The sequence below is a fragment of the Lucilia cuprina genome, chromosome 5 (assembly GCF_022045245.1).
Source record: "Lucilia cuprina isolate Lc7/37 chromosome 5, ASM2204524v1, whole genome shotgun sequence".
In the NCBI taxonomy this organism is placed as follows: Eukaryota; Metazoa; Arthropoda; class Insecta; order Diptera; family Calliphoridae; genus Lucilia; species Lucilia cuprina.
In genome coordinates this window covers 16567800-16593421 of record NC_060953.1, presented here as the reverse complement: position 1 = coordinate 16593421, position 25622 = coordinate 16567800, and the positions used below count along the sequence as shown (strand labels likewise).

Genomic DNA, 25622 nt, shown 5'->3' with positions numbered 1-25622 from the left:
ACGATATCGGTCCAAGTTTTAGCACAATCTGGCCACGTCTGTCTGTCTTTCCGCCTGTCAGTCTGTATGTCTGCCTGTATAAAGTACGATAAAGTGCGTGCGGAAAGAACCACAGAGTGGAAATTGTTCGAAAATATTTCTACCGAATTTTATGAAAATCTGTCCAAGATAGGTTTAACTAGCCAAAATCATTCCATCCAATTTTATATTAGACCCCGATTGACCGTTTATAAGTTGGACAATAATATATTGTTTTAAAAATTGTATTTTGTTAATCTGAAAGAAATGTGTCCATTAATCTATCTAATGTTTATAGGGGAGCATTTCATTCACGGGATACAGTTTGATAGCGGGTATATAAAATTCGACATAGTCATATTCGACTTAAAGTTTAAATCGACCAGTATTGAGAATATTGAAGTATAAATACAGTCAGGAATATAAAGCGTTTTCCTTTTTGTCCTGTGTTATTAAACATGATCTATTAGGAACTTTAAATAATAATTTTAATTATCTTTAAACTTAAACAAATATAAATATTCAAATATTTATGGGTCCATTAATACTATTATCATTAGTCATCTTTGTGAATAGCTATGTGTAGAGAGTGGCGGGAAAATAACTCCAACACTTAGAACAAGCTGCAGTCTAAAATCCATATAAACAGCATTTAAGCCACACAATTTATATTTATTAATTAAAAACATTTGTTTTCATTAGAATTCATGGAATAAGTTTTATTTGGCGCCAAAATAACATTAACTCTTTCCATTAATTACCACCCACACCCCATACAGCAGGCAACAAGGAAGGAAGGAAGGAATGAAGTAAGCGTTACAAAATTAAACGAGAAATCAAAAAGAGGTGGAAGACAAATATAGAAAATTTCTTATTAACCCCTTTTTATTGTAAATTAAAATGTTAAAAATTTTATAAAAAGCGGCAACAGCTACAACAACAACAATAATAATTAATTCGGTGTATTTAATGGATTTTATTGTTGTTGTAAAATCGTACACAGTCTATTTGTTTTTAGTCCTTGTTTAACAAGTCTTATAAATGTTTATTTTATTCCAGCTTCAGGATAGCAAACTCCTGTTTGTTGGCAGGAATTGATTGTTTTTCTATGAATATAAAGAGGAGGTAGAAAATCGTTGTAATACTGGCGGGGTTTGAGGTTAAATAAAATAAGCGCAGCAGGTGAGTGCCATGATTTTAAATGATTAATTATGATTTTATGCAACATTTTTTTAAATAATTAAAATAATTAAAAACAATTGCTCGGTTGATGTTATAAAAATTTGCATTTATTAATAATTTTTATTTTATTTTACTATTTTAAATTAATGTTGTTTGTGGTTAAGGCTCGATAAATGTGTTTATTTAATTGATGGTTGAAAAAAACAATAAAAATTATTAAATAAATTTATTAATATGGCGTTTAACGCATGTATAACCTCTTTTCATTTACACTTGTGCATAACTATTGAATATAGAGGTATTTGTTTGTTGGGTGGCTGATTATCAGCCCACTAGTGTAGCATACTTTAGGGCTCCTATTTTAATATTGAAACCTATCTTTGTAGTTGGCAACACTTTTCGTATATATTCTGTTTTAAAATTTCTAATACGAAATTTAATCAATTAGAATTCGAATTAAATCAAGTAAGAAAGTATATAGGCAAAGTCAACCAACTTTGACAACCATTTCAACATTTCGGCAATAGATTAACGTACTAGCAAAGTGGAAAGTGGCAACTTCAAGATAAATTAAAATATTTTATCTGGGAAACTATTATAGTTAGAATTTTAAAATGTCTATTTATACAAAACACTACTATAGTGGGGAGGGTATTATGCGTTTGTGCTAAAATATTGGTCCTACACCCACTTTAAAGTATACCAATCGGCTCAAAATCACTTTCTGTCCTTCAGTCCGTACTTCCGTCCGTCTGTCTGTGTGTCCATGTAAACCTTGTGCGCTCCCTACAGATCAAGATAATTTAATGAAATTTGGAGCATACTCTTATTTTGATCCAAGGACGAACGCTATTGATAATTTCCCGAATAGGGTAAAACTTAGTTTTATGGATCTTTAAATAACACTTTCGATTTTGGTAATGATAGGACCTCAGTTGACATTAGCTCCCATCAAACTTCAGAAAATGACTTGAAGGTCAAAAAACGCTAATTCTTTTCCCCTATGAGCCCTCTCGCATAAAATCTCTTTTTACTGTCAACAATAAGTAAAATTTTTTGACTGGTGTAGGGTATCATGTGATCGACCATGGTTCTGATAAACCGGATGTAATGGGTTTGTTACTAACATGAGACACAGGTTAAGGAGCGCATAACAGCCGAACTTACAAACAAAGAGAGTAACTAACTAACTAAAAAACTAACTAACTAAAGAACTAACTAACTAAAGAACTAACTAACTAACTAACTAACTAACTATCTAATTAACTAACTAACTACCTAACTAACTAACTATCTAACTAACTAACTAACTATCTAACTAATAAACTAACTAACTGTCTAACTATATAACTAACTAATTAACTAAATAACTGAAAAACAAACAAACTAATTCGCCTTATTCTCACTCTACATCTTAAAGATCATATAGGAGAAAGATTGATGAAACGTTCGTTGTGGTTTGATTATTAATTCTGAAAGTAACCGAATTTTCATGTAAGATATATGAATTGTCCTAGAATTTTCTAAATGGTGAACTCTAATCGTATGTAAAAAATACTTTTATGTTGTTCTTGATAAAAAATTATCATGAAAAGTTAAAATCTCCATTTGGCTAATGGACAATAAAGAAGGAAAATTTGACGATTTCAGATTTTTTAGCCTGCTTAAATCGAGTCTATTTACACGAAATCGTTCTTCTTCAATTCACGATTGAGCGATTTATTCAAATTGTAACTCAGTTAGAGTATTCAGAGGTTTTGTTTTATTCGGATAATTCAAAAATATTCGATTTATCAAATAAATGAAAAGTGGATGTTTTTTTTAATAATATTATTTCTTTTTTACAATAATTTTGTTCTCATAATAAAAAAAATATAATTTTCCACTTCTTTAAATTGAGTTCTATTGCAGTTTGTTTATTAAGTTTTTTCCCAAATATTAGATTTTTTATTTTCATGTGAAATCCTCTTCTATATAAAAAAATTAAGTTGATTTAATTTAATTATATTTTTGACATTTATCAACGAGTTCCAGAATTCATATGTTCCATTGAACTAGAGTATAACTTTGTATTGCTGAAGATCTTTTTAGAAATACTTTAGAAACACAACACTGTTCCCCAAAACTAGATGAAAAAGTAAAGGCGATGTCATTAGTTTCAAGATTTCTTTTAAGTATTCTGAAATGTTTCTGTATGCACTTATTCTAGAAGTAGCTAAATCACAACAACTTTTGCAATGATTCTGAAGTATTGTTATAAAAATCATCCATTAAATATTCCTCAGTATAGAAAAGTAATTAAGGAATTAATACAGAATATAAAAATATTTTATTTTTTATAAGTATACAGTCATTTTACTGTTAAATAATAAGTTTTTCTTAATCGGTTATTTGAAATAATTTATTCGGTTTATTCGTTATTTTTGTTCGTAGAAAACTTTCTTATTTCAGCGCTACACTCTCATTTTTATCGCAAATAAACATTTAAGTTATTTTCTAAGGGGAACTTTACGCAGTTAGTACAGTTAACTATGAACCGAGTAGAGTTCACTATTGTTCCTATTATATATATTCAAGTCAAATTTCATCGCTACATATTCTTCTTTAAGAGTGAGTGTAATATTCATTTTATGAGGAGTAACCTTATATGGGGTGAAGGGTCAATTGTGGACTGATACTTTTAAATGTTATAGAAACTTATAAAAAGTCATGCATGTGACGAATATTACTGTTATGGATACTTTCTTAAGGTAGTTATGATAGTAAAGGTCATTTCTGAGGAGATCTTTTATGGGGGATAGACGAAATCTTGGAGATATTTTCAATACCAAACAAAATGCATCAATCAATTCCATTTGAACTTTATCGTGTTTTAAGCAGACACACAGACAATTGGTATGACACGAATAGATCGTCTAAGGTCCCAGAATATATACTTTTATAGGTTTCATCTGAATATTTCGTTGTGTTACAAACGAATGACAAAAATAATATACTCCTGATCATTTTGATGGTAGGTTTGATAATGACTTAAAATGCTATTGTGTAAGTAAATAATTTTAACCCGTTAACTGTTAATTAAAGTTTTTGCTGGGTTGTTTATATCAAAAGGAAATATTTTACCAAAATAAAGATAAATGTTTATATTTATAATTTTTTTAAATTACATCAGATTAATTCAGTTTTTTTATTACAACCAACAACAACACCTTTTCGAGTGCAGTCTGAAAACTTTTCCACATTTAATTATAGTGCGAATATAAAAAAATTAAGTCATAATGTCGCGTCGTATGTGTGTATATGAAAATAATAAAATGAAAGACGCTCTTAATAACCTTGAACTTTAAAATGAGATCTTGTGTAAATTCGTTTATAATTTTATGTCTAGTAGAGCAGCAGCAGCAGCAGCCTAAAATAGAAAATATCAACTCAAGTGTATGTAAATATTTTAATTTTCTTGTTAAACATTGTAAGAGTAGGTATCGACATGTAAATGGTTTTTAAAATTGAATTACAAAATTAATTTTAAATTCACATTTGACTATTTCAATCACAGTCAATCAAATTGCATTTCAGACTAATAAAAAAAACAAACTGAACATTTAATGATAAGAATTTTGCGTTTTAAAAAAATTCAAAATTTAAAAAAATACTCATACACAAAATAAAAATTTAATAGGATCATTATTTAATAATCTTTATGGACCTGTAGCATTTGAATGCATTTTTTTGACAGGAACATTTCAAAAATTTGATTTCGCTTAATCAGTCTTAAATAAAAGCAGAGTCAAAGGTTTTAGGTAATAAAAAGCACAAAATTATTGTTATTTTTAATCAAATGAGAGTTGATAAACGGTCAATTATATAGATTTAATTTTGTTCCATCTGTCTGTGTGTGTGTTTAAAAATGTATTAAATTAAAAAATAAATATATTAAAATTGAAAAGTGTACATCTGTCTTGGGTATTGATTTTGAAAGGGAAGCCTGATGCTCAACAGTGAGGTGTTAATACTACTGCTGCATAGCAGTAGTATTAACACCTTGATCAAATAGTGACTGTGAACTACCCAAAGATTTTGGGGTTCACCTTTGACAGCCTGTTTACCTTTTCAGCTCATACCACTGCAATTACGCACAGATTGCGAAGTAGAAACAAGGTCCTCAAAGCGCTATCTGGCAGCACTTGGGGAATTCACAAAGAAACCTTGTCAGCTACCTATAAAACAATTGGCCGCTCAGTGGCCAATTATGCTGCTCCAGTGTGGTCTCCCTTGCTAAGTGATATCCAGTGGAGAAATATTCAAAGCTGGCAAAATGCTGCGCTAAGGACTGTAACAGGCCCAGTCATAGAACATAATGTCACGCTGACAAAACAGTTCCTCCTGGGATGTCACCGGAGGAGTCATCCCAACTTCGTCATCACACAGTTGGATGCTCCCCCGAGGCATGTCAGGAAGGACCTTCTATATAGGAGGAGAGCATACGAAGATATGTGCAGGATCACTTAGATCGGAATTCGTATACAGCAGCTTTAACCGACATTCATAGAGACGCCAACAATACCGCGGTTTCAGGTTACCGCATGAATATTGTGCTTGGAGGAGGCCCACCGCCCATAAGTGAAATTGAAAAGAACCTATCGCGAAAAACAAGACTTGCTCTGGCACAACTGAGATGGGGATGGAACAATAGACTCAACGCCTACTGGTCCAGCATAGACCGTGTCATCCCCAATATATGACTAGCATGTGGACTGGGTCCCCATGATACCCACCACATATTCAACTGTCCATCCCACTCAATTCACTTAGCCCAATGGATTTATATACTAAACCCTATTGAAGTAGCCCAATTTCTTGGCTTGGAACTAAATTCAGAACCCCCGGATTAAAAATTGTACAGTTTAAGCTGTTGCTACAACAGCTTGATCATATCAGTTATCAGTATGCCCTAAGGTGTTCATCTTTGACTGGACACTTCAATGAACTACCTATCTTTGATTCTGCAGCAATTTTGAAAACAGAAACACCGAAAACTTTTTGACCATGACGCACTGGAAGCCCACTTTTTTCCCAATACCGTTGCTATAAGTTTTCCCTAAGGTGTTTATCACTAACAAGATCATCTATGACATATATACCACACTCAAGAAATTACTGTGAACTAACTACATTTGATTCTGCAGTTATGCATTATCAAAGTCCGTGGCGGAAGCACAACGCGCTGGAAGCTCACCTTTTTTCTACTTTTCTTACACCGCCGCTATATTGCACAAAATTTCCTCCGGTGTACCGGAGAGACCTTTTTTATTGGCTCTCACCTGGCAGTCGATTTCTTCGACTATCAGATTACTAAGTCCCAACCGATAGTCGATCTGAGTCAGTCCGATGCATCATTCATTCTTCATTCTTCGGTCTTCAACTCTCTCTTCGTACACAAAGATTTGCCACAGCCAACCACAGCATCGCTTATTTTTTAAGCAACTCTGTCATATTTTGGAATTTGAATGATTCTTGAGATCTTCTTGTCACTTGTGTATCTCATTATAGTGAAAAAAATTAAAGAAGTTGTATTTAAAATCTCATTGCACGTTTCTAAAGCATCGCTTATTCTTTAAGCAACTCTGTCTGGACTCAAGCTTCCTATGTTTTTAGGGGTTACCGTGGTGACAAGTCATTGCTAGTCGCTTAAGAGACGAATTTCTCCCACAAATTGTTTTACAGTTCCTCTTGACTTAGTTTTAGAAATCATTCCTTTTTGTACCCCGAATGTAAATGTAGCACGTAGCATCAAATGTACCGCTGTAGTATGGCATATGTGAATAACAGTTTGATGCTTTAATTTTCTCTCTGGGTTGATCAAAATTGATCCTGCTAAAGAGCCAATGTAAGGAATCTCCAATTATTATATAAAATATATCTGGACTCAAGCTTCCTATGTTTTTAGGGGTTACCGTGGTGACAAGTCATTGCTAGTCGCTTAAGAGACGAATTTCTCCCACAAATTCCAAAAAAAACAATCATCTAGAATGCTTAAGTAAGTTTGTTCGATTAAGTTAGATAAAATCGAGATTTAATCTAGCCGCGAATATTAGATCACAACATGGAAACAGTTTGTCTCATTAAAAAAGGTTAGAGTTCAGAGCAACACTTTCTGCTAACATTGAAGCACCGCTGGACTGGAGCGATCCATCTTGCCTTTGTGAGATCATGGAAATTCGCGTTTACTATAAATCCACCAAAGGGAATTGTTGAAGCTTTATAGAAAGGTATAAAAATTCCATTGATTTTAATGGGATCTAACTCAATATATAATATCACTAACTGATCCAAGATGAAACTTAGAGAATCTTTCCCATGATTAAGAATTGAGAAAGCCTTTAGATGCTAAAGTCTATAATATCGGCTATATTTTACTTAAACAATTTGTCCATATTAAAGTATTGCTTGGTTAAAGCTTCAGATATTATAAATTATGATTTTCAAATCAGAACTCGTTTCAGTTTTCGATCCATTATTGTTAACATCGTCCCGACCTGTAATTAATTTTAACAAATTATTTGGCAGTTCTCTTCTGTACCTAATTGGATGTTAAAGACTCATGCAGAAATTGCGCAGTAATATCAATATACTCAAGACCAAAACTACCCTGATCATAATCCAAGATACGATGCGTAATACTCAACTATGTCTTTTATTGATACAGCTAAGAAATTCTTCCACACGATTAAGAATTGAGAAAGCTTCAGATACTAATAGCTTACTTGAACACTTTTACTATGTCAATTCGCTGATCGAATAAATCCTTACTATTCTAAAGCTATAATTACTTCTCCAAGGCGGCTCAAAATCGGCTACAACAAACATAGTACATATACGTATCTGTGGAAATTTGAGGGCTATGAGGTTTTACATTAACCTCCTAAATGAATGTGTTCAGAGAAGGATGCAAAACAAAACTCGATCAATACGATAAGATATTAGAATTCATTACTTTTATAATCTACCACAAGAAATTGTTGAAGATCTATAGAAAGGGATGTAAATACTATTGAGATTAATAGATCGAACTCAATGTAACCTTTTGCCGATAAAATATAGAGATTCTTCCGACTAAGAATTGAGACTGCTAAAGTCTATATTAACGCTTGTAGTTTCCTTGAATAATTCCTTACTATTCTATAGCTATAATTACTTCATCGATAAGGTTCAAAGAAGACTAACAAAGTGGTGATGTTTAAACCAGAATACCATACAATCTGGTATTACACATGGTCAGTTGTTATCTCTGCAGATGTCACCGGGTGAATCCAGCAACATATGCTGGATTCCTGAACCCGTTAAGTATATTTACACCTCGAGTAGTAGGGTTCTACTAATCGTTTGGGAATTGTAAGGATATCTATGATATGGGAAATTAACTGATATTAATTGGTGATACTTCGGTATTACAGGTGGTCAGTTACATGCAGAACTTTGTCCTCTGATATATCCAATGCCACGTGTCTATCTCCGATATCATTGCGATTTCTGCAGATGTCACCGGGTGATGCCAGCAACATATGCTGGATTCCTGAACCCGTTAAGTATATTTTACACATCGAATAGTAGGGTTTTATTAATCGTTTGGGAATTATAGGGATCTTTATGATATGAGAAAGAAACGGATGTTAATTGGTATACTTCGGGATTGATTATGTATTTTGACTTTATCGAAGTTCTAGGATCTGTTGCCATATCAAGATACATATCAATACATTGTAGACGACTAAAAAGGGTCGTGAATTAACCTGAAGTGGAAATTATTGGTTTCATTGACACCATCTTTATATACAGATGGTATTAGGGACTACCAAATAGGTCTCGAAGTGCTGTTGCTGAAGCAACAGATGTGGTTGTACGACTGATGGAGGTTGGGGACGCTATGGCATCTCTCATGACAACGTAAATAAACAAACCCTAATACACAAACGATGTATTTAAGGGGATTTGAGGACCATGAGCTTTTACCTTAACTACAAAATAAATTCCAAGAACTTAATTTCTAAGAAACATCGCTGTTCAGTAGTGTAATGTAGATCATACTGAGTAGCGATAGCTACAGTTGAAGACGTAGGAATCATATTTTCCACTTGTATAGCTAGCGGCACCCAACCTTGACTGTTAATGTGAAAAGTCTTTAAATGTTTTGGAAAATTATTTTATATAAAGGTTCAGAAAAGTTCTTAATTGATCTTTAAATAAACTACAATAGTTTAATGAAAAACTCGACAGAAATCATTCACTAACTGTGTCAACACCAGAGATCGGAGTACATATTCCAATTAGTCATCAGTTTTCGTAAGTGATTTAAACTTTACGTCTGGGTCATTGTACTACAAGACTAAATATATTTGTATTCTAAGGCTAATTAAGAATTATCTGCAACTCCGATATAATAATAGAAAAAAATTATTACTCAACTTTATTTATTCAATTATGTAAATTTGTTTATCTTCCTTCTCTCACTCTCTTTCTCTCTATTTTAATTTCTAAGTTTACTTTTACTGTCATTTTACTTGTACTTGTGTGTCGTCATGTTGTGCAATAAAACTCGTAGTTGCCGCAATTTGTAAATTATTAGAGACAAAGTCAAAACCTAGGCCTACTGGACGCTTTTCTCCATTTTTTTATTTTATTGTAATAATATTCTACTAACGACACTTGTTACTTTACTCTAATTACAATTAAGATTAAGGTGGTACTGAAACTTTAAATTTTTTCGAGAAATCCTTGACATAGATTTTTTTTGGTTTCTTAAAATAATTTTTACCCGGGATTTCTTCGTTTGTTTAGGATATTGGTTATTAAATAATATCTTAAACTTAGAATTTAAAAACCTTTTCCCCCCCTAATATTTGTGTCGTTGAGGTTGCTGCTAATTCTGTTGGTTTTCAGTTGCGACTGCTGTTGCAGCAGCACTTGTTGCCTGTTGCACTCGTATACTCTAGATTTTATTAGAAAAACGTGTTTATAACATGATTATCATCCCATTTAAAAGAGCGGTCATGCGATTGCATTTTTTCTCTATTTCATAATATATATTTTTTTTGCACAAAAAATAATAAATAAATATGAACGAAAAGAAAAAATATGTAGGAAAAACTATAGTCCGTGAATTAGATTTGGTGTTGGTTTTGTATAATAACCTAAAGTTATTGCAGACCTACTAAAGGGTAAGCGGTAACAGCTGATAGGAATCAAACTTATACCATAGTGTGACAAATCTTTACGTTCAGGTTTTGTTTTCGCATCGATATTAGAATGGAATTTTTGAATTCATATTTTAGGTGTTCGATAATATATAACTCTAAAGCATTTCTGAATAAACCCATAATATCGTTCAAATATTATTTATGACTTGGTTTGTGGGGATTCTGAATGCTTGCAGAGATACACACAACATATCTGAATATATTTAAACGATAGTCTCGATTTTGTTATCTAAATGCGGTTTATATAATTGATTTATCGTTATCTGCAAGTAATCCAATTTGTAGTGAAAACTCAGAGAAAAATCGACTGATTTGATACTTCATTACTGATAACTCTTTGGTTATTTGGTGGATTGTGAGAATCTAAATATATCTGAGGTATTTCTAACATATCCGACTATAATTATAAGTGAGACATTCTTCAGAAGTTATTAACTTATGAATATCGTTACAATCTGAACTGTGATTCTATAAGACTTCTTCTACTTTAACGAAGGACCTTTTTGGGAAGTGTTACATGGGTGACCCAAACGCACTGATGAGCCCAAAACAGTGTCCAATATCTAAGTTTTCTGCCGTCTTTGGATAGATCATATTTAATAATGCAGCCAAAAAAATACAAGTATTCTTTGGTTAAAGGTTCTGGATTTCAGAGTAGGATTTCGTTTCAGTTTATAAAGCATTATTGTCCACCCTTCCAATATGGTATCCAGTATTCTATCAAGGGCTGCATTCATTAAAGCTAAGAAAAATAAATGAAGGTTCAGTCTGTCAAGGAACAGTATATTTTGGTTATAAACCAATACCTCTTAGAACGAAGGCTTCACCTATGGAACATAAATGCAAACACAAAAACTTAACATTGTAACGGTTAATGCGTTGTTCCCTATCTTTTAGTAGTCCTACGCTACCTATTATACTGACCGTGCTGACTGTTTAGGGTGATGTTCTTATCTCCATCTTGATAGGCTAAGTATTGAACATTAATTTAATAGGTAGCATAGATCTATTGGTAGATAGATAAACCAATCTATTAAGGATTGTTACATAAATTTAATAACTTAACATAGAAAACAACTAATTCTGGTACAACCTGGGACAGACCGATCCAATTGTATGAAACGCATCTAAACGGAATCTAAATAATACTCGCCTCATATTTAACTGTCAATAGTCCATTGCACCAATTGAATTACTTATCTTGAAGAAGTTACACAATTCTTCGGTTTTTCTTATCCATATAATCCAATGACCTATTATATATTATCGGATAATAGTACTGCCACGATGTGTCTCGTTCTTTTAAGTATATAATCGATAGCAGAAGTTTAAGTTTCCCTCTATGGATCAGAAAAGATCCAACGATTGCTGCATAGGTTTTAAAATCGAGCCAGAGACTTGAAATGAGTCATTATTCCAATTATGACATATAGAAGACCAATTCTAAAATTTTGCCATTTCAGGGAGTTCAGTTAACATTATTTCTTGGCAGATTTTATGAGCCAAAGCTTCATAAATAAACTTTTTTCAGATTGAAATATATCCTCCCGGAGTAAGTTACCTTAATGAAACCTTCCTCTTGGTGTTGTTGCAATCCAGGGGAAAAAGAGGTGTTATAAATAGCTCTAGTCTTCAGGAACTTTAAACTGATTGTAATCAAAGCAGAATACCAGACAATCTGGTACTACAGGTGGTCAGTTACATGCAGGACTTTGTCATCACGGTTCCGCCGAGATCCACATAGTGGTTAAGGCTTAGACAGAAAATCGCAAAGAAAAATTTTGAGTTAAGAACTGATAAATCCAATGTTAAGTGTCTGTATTCTCTCTCAGTTGCTGTTGCTATCTCTACCGATGCCACCGGGTGATGGCAGCAACATATGTTGGATTTCTGAACCTATGTGGTATATTTTACAGGTTCTTCATGATCTGAAAATGAAACTGATGTTATTTCGGGATTTAGAAAGTATTTTGACTTCAGAGAAGTTCTCCGAGCTGTTAGCATCTTAACAGGATACTTATCGATACATTGTAAGTGACTATTAAGGATCGTGACTTAACATGTTGTGAAAATTTTTGGTTTCATTCACACCATCTTAAAATACAAATGGATCCTGATCTACTGATAGTGCTGCTGCCGAAGCAACAGATGTGATTGTGCGACTGAGGGGGGATGGGGACGCTACGGCATCCCTCATGACACCGCATATAGCAGTTCGTCCATCTCTAACATGACACCTTTTATTCAGCAAAGTACTTGCCATAATAGTGTTCTTTATTGTAGGCATTCGGGGACGAGTCTTAGACAATCTAAAGTCTACCTAGTGGAAGAAAACGACAACCGTTAAATATGTCCGTCAAGCAACCGAGAGGCACAGCATTTACAGTCGCGCACTATCCTTAATGTGAGTAGACTACTATACGTTTCGTAAAAATTGTCCGGAACAATAATAGTTGGATCCAGATAGAAAATCGTGGGTAATCGCATATTCGGAACAATAATAGTTAGATCCAGATAGAAAACGTGGGAAATCGCAAACCTCAACAGATATCTATCTATAGTGCCCTAACGCATTCTGGAAAAAGAAATTGTTTAAGAACCGTAAGACATTGTGGCCAAATAGAAGATCGTAAATAAACGGGAAACTTTACTCACTACCACTGTATTGGCATAAAAATCTTTCTGCTCCGAGTAAATAGATTTTTTTATATATATAGATATTCTAATTATTTGTTCTAAACCATCCAATACAGTAGTATAGTGGAGCGTAGGGTATTCGAAAAATTAAATAAAAGAAAAGATCTAGATTTTGCGTGCAATTTATCTTTTAGTGGTCGTCATAGTCTGTCGTCGTCTACCAGGAAGTAGAACAAGCCTAAATGACAACACAAACTAAACAAGATAGTAGTTATAACAACAATAACAATAATAACAACAAGTACAACTTAAACTAAGTACGTGAATAAATAAATTGAATTAAACTTAAATAAAGATGACAATGAGTTAGTTTTTCAATTTTTCTTCTATTTTTGTGTTTTTTTTTTTTTTTTTTTTTTTTTGCGCTGCAGCTATAACTATTTTTGCTGCAGTTGTTGTTACTGCTGATATTGCTAAAGCATTGCATTGCTGCCGTTGTAGTTGTATTGCTGTTGATGCTGTTGTAGTTGTTGTCGTTGCTGCCACTGTTAGTTCATTTGTTGATGATAAAACCCCATTAGATTTAATGCTCCATTTTATTTAGTTTCTTTTCTATAAAAAAATTTATTATTGCTGCGAGTTGTTTAATAAAAAGGGAACTCTCATATACATATTTACACATTTTCCATTTGTTTTTATATTTTTATTTGCATTAACTTTTTTTATAGCAAATAATTTAATCTGAAATTTTAATTTAAAACTCCTCAGTGTAATAAGTAAGTTATAGTGTAGTTTATTTGCATTACTGCGTTCGGTAGTGTTTTAGTTAGCAGTGTCTTTATTTTATTTGATTTGTAAAAATAACGTGTAATTTGTTGTTGTATATTTATTTATTTATTAATTTATCATTTCCTGTTAAATATTTATTTATCCTCAACAAATGTTATTTTGTCGAGATTATTTTACCATAATTTATCAATTTTCTTACGTTTGGATTTTGTTTTAAATGTCGCCAAATAAATAATTTAATGTAAACAGATTTTGATTTGGTAAGTAGTCTTTTAGTAGATTTAATATTATTCATAATTTCATCATTATATGAAATTTGAAGTCTAGGAATTTCGTGAAAGAAATGTTTATTACGAATAGCATGTTGAAACATGAGCATTTTTATTGGGTATATTGGGTTTGTGCTGATGCTTGTAACGCATTAAAAAATTGATTCTATATCCACCTTAAAGTATATAAATTGACTTAGATTCAGAATTATCTAAATCGATTTAGCTATGTCCGTCCATGTTAACTTCTTATCAAACCACAAGTCGCAATTTTCAAGATATTTTAAGAAAATTTTATACAAAAGTTTCTATTGGCTACAGGACGAAGCCTCTTTAAAACGGTTACAATCGGTTGTATAGGGGCTATACAACCGTTCTGTTTTGAGCTCATAATTATGTTAAATGTTCTCTACCAAAATTAGCGGAACTTAGTTTTGTGGAAGTCTGAATGTAACTTGACCCATGTTGACCCTAATCCTGATACAATGTACAACCTGTTGAACCTAATCCTGATACAAACATGTCTTAAAAATCAATAATTACAAGTTGGAATTAGGACAAAAAGAAAGAACTTAATAGCTTTATTATTAAAAAGTAATCCACCTTTTTTTACTGGTGTAAGGTATCATATGGTCGGCAAGCCCGATAGATTCTTACTTGTTTTTAAAATGGAATTACTTCAAATATTACTTAGCATAATGTATGTGTATATTGATTCCTAATAAGTATATCTACATTCCTAATAAGTATGTCTGAATGAAAAAAATAACTACAGTTCTTTTTGAAATCCTTACTGCAAGGTAAAGAGTTGTTGACAACGATCTTAGATCTTTCACAGTCAGAATTGCTTACAAACACAATGACTTATTGAGCATCAATACTAATTTATTGTACACTCGATGTTTGTCCCCCCGGGGCAAGTTACCTTGATGATCTTCCCTCATCTTGGTGTAATTTCAATCCGGGGCAAACTCATAAACATACACAAACTCATAGACATAAACATACAAAGACCGTATTGGATTGAAAGAAAATTTTAACTGTATACTCTCCCAGAGGTAAGGTTTACATCTTTGGGCGTCAAGCCCCTCGTTAGAAGTCGACTACAAAAGGGTATTAGCTTCAAGGACAAGGAAGCTACAAAACGAACACGAAACCATTCGATGCAACGAAAGCTGAATTAAAAATATGAGTGAGACAATTACATAAGGCCTCTGGGAATAATAAAAGAGTGGGTAGAACCACAATGATCCTATGGAATAACCAAAATGAAAACAAGGCAAGGAATCACCTTAAAATGAGCATATCTTAAGTATATAATATTTTAAAAGGAAGTATCCATGTGTCTTGGGTGAGGTATGTGAACCATTAGTTAGTTAGTTAGTTAGTTAGTTAGTTAGTTAGTTAGTTAGTTAGTTAGTTAGTTAATTAGTTAGTTAGTTAGTTAGTTAGTTAGTTAGTTAGTTAGTTAGTTAGTTAGTTAGTTAGTTAGTTAGTTAGCCAGTTAGTTGGTTAGTCAGTCAGTCAGTCAGTCAGTTAGTTAGTTAGTTAGTTAGTTAGTTAGTTGCTTAGTTAGTTAGTTAGTTATTTAGTTAGTTAAGTAACATAACTAATTAATCAGTTACATAATGTTAAAAGAAACCCGCTTTTCAGAAATGTTGCTGCTTAGTTCATATTTCCAACTATTTCATCATAATTGGTCCGACCTTGAACTTGGGTCTTACTTATGATAAAACTAATTCCACTTATTACTACAATTATCAAATAATCGTTATATCAACAACACTTTTTGCAAATTTTACCTTCTCGATAATAGTTTCTTTAAAAAACGTGAAACAAATCACTTTCATCAAATGGAAATAGACACTTTCAGATCTTATCTAGGCTTTTTCTCTATCTAATCTAATAAATATCGTAAAATTTTGCACTCGTATTATATTTGAATAATTTAAATATCAAATAAAGTTCGTGAAACCTTTTTAAAGAGTCATCAAATATGGGTCTACGTGCCGTCTGATTTCAAACAGTTCATTGATGACTTAACAACTTTTTGAATGCATGATATCTTTACGAGCTGTATGAGAGTATGACGACAATTAGTTATAAAGTGATTGATGTGATAATATTATGGACTGATTTCTAACAATATTTGCTTCATTGTTGTTGTAATAATATCTACTTAATTTGGCAACCAAATAGAAAATTCAGGAATTGTGAATGTTAAGGAAAATTTAACCCTTTTCTTGGTTTAATATTGTCATTAGAATTTTATAGATTTAATTAAAAAAAGTTGTTGCGAATTTGAAAAATAAAACAATTGCAACAATGTTGATAATTTTATTGAGAAACAGAAAAAATAAAATAAATTGCATTAATCAAACAATTAAAATGCTTAAATTAAAAAAAAGCAAATAAAATAGAATTTATTGAACTTTTAACATGATTATTTACATACAATAACAATTGCTGCAAGTGCAGCAACAACAACAGCAGCAGAAATAAATAGCAAATTATTGTTGTTATTGCTGTTTTGCTGCAGTAGTTGTTGTAGTAGTCTATTAAATCTAAATTACTGTCGTCAACATAATGATGAATACATGGATGTCTCATATTCTTTAAACAATTTACTTTAAAAACAATTGAGACGATCGCTTTTAATAAATAGACAAATGTAAATAAATATGGTAGACAATAACAAGAGCTGCCGCAAATAACAACTGCAGCAACAACAACAACAACAACAACAGCAACAAATTGCAATTCAAAATCAAGTTTTAATTGACAAGACGCTGATTTTGCAAAGATCCGATTAAAGCTAAAGTCTAAGCTACGCAATTGAATGGGGGGTATGGTATTGCTTCATTCAAACGATATTTGGAACATTTACTATAAGTGATCATATTTATTAACACTTTAAATTAAAATGTTTATATATTTAAACAAATATATTCTATAAGTAACTTTGTCCCTACAATCACAGATCCCTTCATTCAAACATTCACATTTACAGATCTTTAGTCTGCTACTTGATCACATTAATTTCAATTGCATTTATTCCCTTGAATTGATTCCTTATCTGTGTGTTAAGTTTATGGGTGTGTTCGAGTGTGTGTGTGTTTGTAAATAGTGCATTTGTAGAAACACTGGATCATTGGGTCACAAGAGAATCTTGGTCTTATTTCATGTTTTTTTTTTATTCTTCATAGTCTTCTTGTTCTTCTTCTAGTTAAACTTACTCTCTTATTTTAGATTCTTATTATTATAAATCTTAATTTCATTTAATTGTATTTTATTATTATTTGCATTATTTTTTTTATTTTTTTACATTGTAAGTTTTATATGAGATCTGTTTTTATTGCAGTCAGAGTAAAGTGTTTACAAATAGAGTAACGTGGGTAGCTTGAGTATGAGCACGATTTTAAAAGAAAATGGTTTTAACGAATCTCAGGCATAGTACTTTGCCTCACTAATCCGTCCATTATTTACAATTAATGTATAAAATGTCAAAAGCAGCTGACATGTTTGTGCGCTGCTTGTGACGCTTATAAAAGTAAAAGGAAACTTTTGTTGAGAAACTTTTGATTTTGTGTGTGAGAGAAAGAGATTGTTGATATTTCTTTTTTCCCTCACACAAAAATTAAACTCGTTAGCAATCTCCGATCCCTTTTTTTGAGGTAGTGTAAATATTAAGAAATCAGAAATACTTGATGTTCTTTAGATTTGTATTCTGGAGTGAATGTGTCAAAAGAAGCATTTAAGTGTCTTGAATAATTCATTTGAATTCCATTTACACACCTTAAAATATCGGGCACAAAATGGAGCTCAATTCTCTTGATCGGAATTTCGACTTGTATTTAAGGTCTTATCGACGGAATTTAAAAGAAGGCAAAGGTTAATATAAGTTTCAGTGACTCTGCGTGGAGTGTATTTCATTGATCTACTGGTATTACAATGAGTTACTCTGTAATTAGAAACATGGTTCCTATATTCCAATGTTTTTACGCAGCACACGATTTAACCAATATTGGTTAGTTCGACCATCCGAAGAATCAAAATCATTTCACAGAATGATATAATTGAACTTGATCAAGAAGATGCATCGGAATGAATCAAGCCTAGCCATAAGAATATACATTAGTGGCAACTCCGTTCAAATTGGTTAAATTATTTTCTGAAATACATATACGATTCTTTATCAGCGGCTACGTTTAAACCGGCTTAATTTTTGAGCCGAAATAAGTCAGCAGCATTGCGGCATGCAAAATATTACCGGCGGCCAGCCGCCGCCGATTTGAATCGTCTCGGCTTGTATCTCTGTGCTGGAGGTCAAGTAGATATAATATAATAATCATAAACCAACTTTACCAAAATTCGACTATATAACCTCCCACATAGTGGTTCAGAGTTTATGTTGTGAAAAAGGGTTAATTCATAAGCTTTTATACCTAGTTAGAGCATTATTCAAATGTATAATGTTTTTATCTTATGTTTTCAGAATGTCAGAGTTCCTTCTAGGAGACAGTAATGTATTGGTAACATACCAATCTTAACAGACGGTTTTAAACATTTACTGCGAAATTGGTTCTGGTTTCTTTTGTGAAGAAGATGAATTAAGTATCTCTAACCATCTTCCCAACAACTGTAGTTTTTTCAGATTGATATATTCTCGTTCATGTTAGTATGTGGGGTACTTTAGGATCTCAATATTCGTAGCAACATACAATGTTGTGTCGACAGTCAAACGGCACTTATTTCACTAAACACATACAATATCACTTACCTATAGTCAGGCAATGCAAAAAGGATATGTCAAAGTTGGGTTTTTAGAAATAAACAGATAAATGAGTTTGCCAGAAAGGAATCTGCGCTTGATATCTCCAACTCTGTTTCAGTAGCAACTCGGTAAGGCTTTATTAAAAGCAGTATCCTCAGGTTCTTTATTCATATGTTGAAGATAAGTGAAATAACCTAGACACATGTTATGAAGCCCAGGACGTCTTTCAATAGGGAACGCACATGACATCTTGTAACCCAAAGTTAACGGTATATATCGAGGTATATAGCATTAATAACATACTGGTCAGCTTGGGTATTATTTTTCCATGTTTTCTGGACATAATTCCTAAGAATCTTCCAATCAGTGTTGGTTAAGAATGTCATTTCCAGAATAACATCACTTCCAAAATACTTGGATCTAACTTCGACGAATGCCTGACAGTGGCAAAGAAATTGCTCCAGAGTTTCACTGTCCTCTCCACATGCTCTACATTCGTCTGAATCCGCACGTCCTATTTTGTATAGATCATCATACTAACCTCAGACTTGCTCATTTTGAGGAGATTTCTCGTCATGCTCTCATCAGGGTCACCCCTTAGAATCTTTGTGGTTCTACTCACCGTTTCATTATTCCAAGAGGCCTTATGGGATTTTCTCATCCATATTTTTAATTCCGCTTTTGTTGCTTCGAATGGTTTATGGTCACAATTTAGTCTCAAATTTAATGTTGCGGTTCAACTGAAAAGGGGATCTATAAACAGTGCTTTTATAAATTTAACCAGATAAGAGCACGAGCTCCATTTTGCTTAACTTATACATAGCTCTTTGAGTTCTATTTATATCTCATTTAGCGCTTAAAATCTATGACGTTTTAGAATCACTTTTATCGTTCTGATTGTGCGTTCGAAATAGTCGAAAAACTCAGATAAAGTTATTCTAAATGATCCGAATCTGGCCTCAGATTTTCTCAATCACATTTGTGATTTAAGATCGTGTTTTGAATAATAGGATGTCTTAAAGAAGAAAGGAAATATGTTAGGACTTTAAGATTACATACGATTTATTATAAAAGTTATTTCGGCATCGTTGTCAAGCCTTTAAAAAAGTATACTTGGGTCTCAGAGTTAAAAATTTGTCGGCAGTGTAATGCATCAATTGCTTTCGGAATACCATCTAAAATTATGTTGATAAAAGTGTTTCGAAATTATAAGATTAGATTTGTTCTAATCTCTTTTTAATATAGATCAAAAGTTTTCCTAATTTCTATACTTTCTATACAACATTTTAAAACCTTTTCAAACTGCCCACTTATATACTTTACGCCTAGAGTGATTGTGTACTCACACGTAAAGTACTTAAATATTGTAAATCATATTAAAATAAATAATACATGTGCTGCCATTATTGTTGTTGTTCTTATAGTAATAACAACAACAATGATAATAATTTTGTTATTACAACGATTCCCTCTTTACATTTTTTTTAAATTCACACTTCAATTGAATCCATGTGCAAGTAAATAATTTACTTTTTATTATTTTTTCACACCTATTGCCCGACCAATCGACCGACCCTCTCGGTTTGGAAAAAAGGGAAAATTGTGCAAAAAAATAAAAAATAAATAAATAAATAAATAAATAAAAAATTGAAATAAAATATTATCATATAAAAATTAATTTGCACATCTTCTGATAATCATGCTTGTAGTACTTAAATAATAATCTTTTCGTTGTTGGTGTTGTTATTTTTCTCGTATTAATAGTTGTTATGTGCAACTGCAACAAGTGCTTGCTGTATCTCTTCTATACACTTAACACTGTGAACTACTAGCCGCACAACAACGTAAATGTGTAACTTTAGTTTTTTTGTTGTTGTTGGTTTATTTGTTTGATTCTTTCTTTTTTTTTTAAATTACCATAATCATTCATTCACATTCACACCAATAACAATAACAACAATTGCAATTGCTGCTGCAGCAGCAGCAACAACAACTGAATGTGAATTAATATATTTATGCATTTCTACGTAATAATTTTTATTAATAATGAAAGAGTGAGTATTAAATCACAATCAGTCAAGTACTTGTAAAGCCACAGTCAGGGTAATAATAATAAGTATACTGATGTAACAGAGACTTGTAGAAGATTATTATTTATTTATTTAACGATATCAGGAATCTTTAACATGCCATAAGTGTTAGTATTTAAGTTGTAGTCATGAGGGGGTTTCTTGTATTCACAAAAATGGGAAAACCTCAATGTGAGTCTTATCTGGAAGTTCAAAATCACTTAAAAAAGCATTAAATTAATATCATTTTTGTGTGGCCCAAAATGTGACTGTTATAAAGCTAATTACTAGGAGTTTGTACCTATTCTATTCCTGCAACGATTATATAGAAGACTGTACAATCTTATTAGAGATCAAGAGCTTCTGATTCTTTTCTTGACTTACTAATGTTTAGTCGATTGTTTTGCATTTCTATTTTTATACCATCCACCACCATCAGTGATGATAGAGGGTATATATAACTTTGTCATTCCGTGTGTAACGCCAAGAAATATTCATTTGAGACTCAACAAAGTATATATATTCTGAGTCGATTTAGCTATGTCCGTCTGTCTGTGTAAAACACGCTCACGATAAAACTAAGGAATAGAATTTAACCAAATTCACCCAAAATGTTCTTCGTTTACCTAAGATATTGAAAATGAGTAAAATCGGTTCACATCGGGAAAAGTTATGAATCAAAATTTGGAACAACCTCGAAAAACACATTCTGATGTAATTTTTTCGTAAACTATGCAAAATAATTCCATGAAAATCAACACAAATTCGTTTCTACATAAGTGCTTGATTTATACGGAAAATCGCCAGAATCGGTCTACAATTTCATGTACCTCCCATACAAAAGCACATATTCCCGGAAAATTGTTTTTTTCTTAATAATTTCCGTCGTAATGTTGATATTTTCACAAAATTTTACAAATAAAGATCTTATGTCAATAGAATTTATTCAAAAGAAATTTTTTTTTGGATGGGCCCATAATTGGTCATAGCTCCCATACAAGGATCCCTCCCGAAAATCACTTAATCGCGCATAACTCATTATTAAATTAAGATATTGATATATAATTTGGTACGAGTATTGCCCTTATATACAGAAATATTATCATGAAAGTTTTTTTGGATCGGTCCATAATTGGTCATAGCTTTCATTCAAGGTCTCCTCCCGAAAATCACTTAAATGCACATAACTCATTAGTAAATTAAGATATCGATATAAAATTTGGTACAAGTATTGCTCATATACACAGAAATATTATTGTGAAAGACTTTTTCGATCTGTCCATATTTGGTCATAGCTCCCATACAAGGTCCCCTCCCGATAATCATTTAAACGTGCATAACTCATTACTTAATTAAGATATCCATATAAAATTTGGTACAATTATTGTTCATATATACAGAAATATAACCCTGAAAGTTTTTTTGCATCGGTTCATAATTGGTCATAGGTCCCATACAAGGTCCCCTCCCGAAAATAACTTAAACGCGCATAACTCATTACTAGCCCCTAAAAACGCTTTAACCGTGAGAAAACTCATTTCTACAAATATTTGATCAATTAGGTAGTCAATACATTACCTTCGTATTTTCAATTAATGCTGCTAGATTACTAATTTTATTTCATATAGGATTTTGTTCCCAAAATTGAGAAAGCAATGAAATGGAGTTCACGATAAAAGGAAACCCCAAATTCAATAAATTTTAGAGTAAGACTTAGACGAACTATGCCTAACTGACAATCGTTGAACCCTAACATAAGTATTACCAAGAAAGTTTATCAGGAGTTACTAGCTTTATACATCAAAAAGGAGGTGCCTCGAATAAAAAGCCAAACAAGGTTCGTAACAAAAATTGTGGAGCTTAAAAAGGAGCTCGGTAAAGCTAAAATGTCCCAGCTACTTGTTTTAAAATAGAGGGTTTCAGTTCTAATGTTTCCCAAAACATTTCGGAACCAAAAGGTTAATAAAATATATATTTTAAAAAAACTATACTTCAAAACTACTGTTCAACATAAAAACACACCTACACTCTCACACTGAAGAAATGTTATAATAATATAATATAAAATATCTCGCTCTTCTTCTAACCCATAAGAATATTCACACATATAAATAACAATATGTAAACATTTTGCAAAAATACTATATACTGAAATATCTTTCTAACATTAACCCGTCATTTAAACAAACACACAAGCAAAAGTTAAAATATGCTTGATCTCTTTTTGCTCTTTTGACTTCGACAATAAAAGAAACCATAATCATACAATTGTGGGTAGGTAGATCAATTTTTGACCAATCACATTGAGTAATTGTTAAGACAAATTAGTTTGCAACAATGCAATAATTGTTGACAATGACCTCGTCATATATCCTCTCAGCTGGAGTTCACTTTTGTGTCCAATGATAAATTAGTTTTGGCAGATGATGAAAAGATTCCATAATAAAATATAATCCATTCAAAAATATTGTTTTAGATAAGGTTCCTATTTGTAGTCAATCGACTGTATATTATTGTCAGGACAAGAAAAATTTAATAAATACTTTTACATACCATACATGTATACATACATATCTTGCTAAATATACACTTTATATAAGGTTTATAAAATTAAATTTTTAAATTACTCCCATATCAAGGGATGATCAAATGATGTTTAACATTTTGATTAACACTTTAATGGATATGTACTATAAGTAAAAGTAAATGTGTTGGATGCGTTGATTTGAACTGCATTACCACATGTACAAAAGTGCATTAAAAATGAGAGTAATTCCAACAGCAGTCTACAGCATAGTTTTTAGTCAAGTACATAGTCTATAGTACATATATGGATATAGTATAGTACATTCTATAGTCTAGTCTATAGTCTAGTCTATAGTCTATTCTATAGTCTAGTCTATAGTCTAGTCTATAGTCTATTCTATAGTCTAGTCTATAGTCTAGTCTATAGTCTAGTCTATAGTCTAGTCTATAGTCTAGTCTATAGTCTAGTCTATAGTCTAGTCTTTAGTCTAGTCTATAGTATAGTCTATAGTCTAGTCTATAGTCTAGTCTATAGTCTAGTCTATAGTCTAGTCTACAGTCTAGTCTATAGTGTAGTCTATAGTCTAGTCTATAGTCTAGTCTATAGTCTAGTCTATAGTCTAGTCTATAGTCTAGTCTATATTCTAGTCTATAGTCTAGTCTATAGTCTAGTCTATATTCTAGTCTATAGTCTAGTCTATAGTCTAGTCTCTAGTCTAGTCTAGTCTATAGTCTAGTCTATAGTCTAGTCCATAGTCTGGTCTATAGTCTAGTCTATAGTCTAGTATATAGTTCTGTCTATTGCCTAGTCTATTGTATAGTATAGTCCATATTCTAGTCTATAGTCTTGTCTATAATCTAGTCTATAGTCTAGTATATAGTCTACTCTATAGTCTATATTCTAGTCTATAGTCTAGTATATAGTATATAGTTCTGTCTGTTGCCTAGTCTATTGTATAGTATAGTCCATATTCTAGTCTATAGTCTTGTCTATAATCTAGTCTATAGTCTAGTATATAGTCTACTCTATAGCCTATATTCTAGTCTATAGTCTAGTCTATAGTCTAATCTATAGTCTAGTCTATAGTCTAATCTATAGTCTAGTCTAGAATCTAGATTAGAGTCTAGCCTCTAATCTAGTCTGTAGTTTAGTCTATTTTCTAGTCTATAGTCTAGTCTATTGTCTAGTCTATAGTCTAGTCTAGTCTACAGTCTAGTCTATAGTCTAGTCTACAGTCTAGTCTATAGTCCTTTCTATAGTCTAGTCTCTAGTCTAGTCTATAGTGTAGTCTATAGTCTAGTCTATAGTCTGGTCTGTAGTTTAGCTAATAGTCTAGTCTATAGTCTAGTCTATAGTCTAGTCTATAGTCTAGTCTATAGTCTAGTCTATAGTCTAGTCTAGTCTATAGTCTAGTCTATAGTCTAGTCTATAGTCTAGTCTATAGTCTAGTCTATAGTCTAGTCTATAGTCTAGTCTATAGTCTAGTCTATAGTCTAGTCTATAGTCTACAGTCTAGTCTACAGTCTAGTCTATAGTCTAGTCTATAGTCTAGTCTATAGTCTAGTCTATAGTGTAGTCTATAGTCTAGTCTATAGTCTGGTCTATAGCCTAGTCTATAGTCTAGTCTATAATCTAGTCTATTGTCTAGTCTATAGTCTAGTCTACAGTCTAGTCTATAGTCTAGTCTATAGTCTAGTCTATAGTCTAGTCTATAGTCTAGTCTATAGTCTTGTTTATAGTCTAGTATATAGTCTAGTCTATAGTCTAGTCTATAGTCTAGTCTATAGTCTAGTCTATAATCTAGTCTATAGTCTAGTCTATAGTCCAGTCTATAGTCTAGTCTATAGTCTTGTATATAGTCTAGTCTATAGTCTTGTATATAGTCTAGTCTTTTGTCTATTCTACGCTTCCAAACCGCATATGAGACTAATTTGTTCGCTGGGTTCAATTAATTTTCTCTCAATATAAACTCCGATATAAAAAAGGCAAAACAAAAACAACAACACACATATAGACGTTAGAATGTTAAGGATTTAATGACAGATTATTAAATCAAATTTAAAGAAAACCTGTAATAAAATACGTATATACATATATTGTCAG

At 32.0% G+C, this 25622-nt stretch overlaps 1 protein-coding gene across 1 annotated transcript in view; it reads left to right on the top strand.

Moving 5' to 3' along the window:
* Positions 1 to 13911: 13911 nt before the first annotated feature.
* The window catches only part of LOC111681384 (ecdysone 20-monooxygenase), a 57896-nt gene continuing 46185 nt past the window's right edge, over positions 13912 to 25622 (top strand). The window contains exon 1 of the mRNA XM_046952140.1: positions 13912 to 14140. The gene's annotated coding sequence lies outside the window, so the exon portion shown is untranslated. The remainder of the gene's footprint in view (positions 14141 to 25622) is intronic.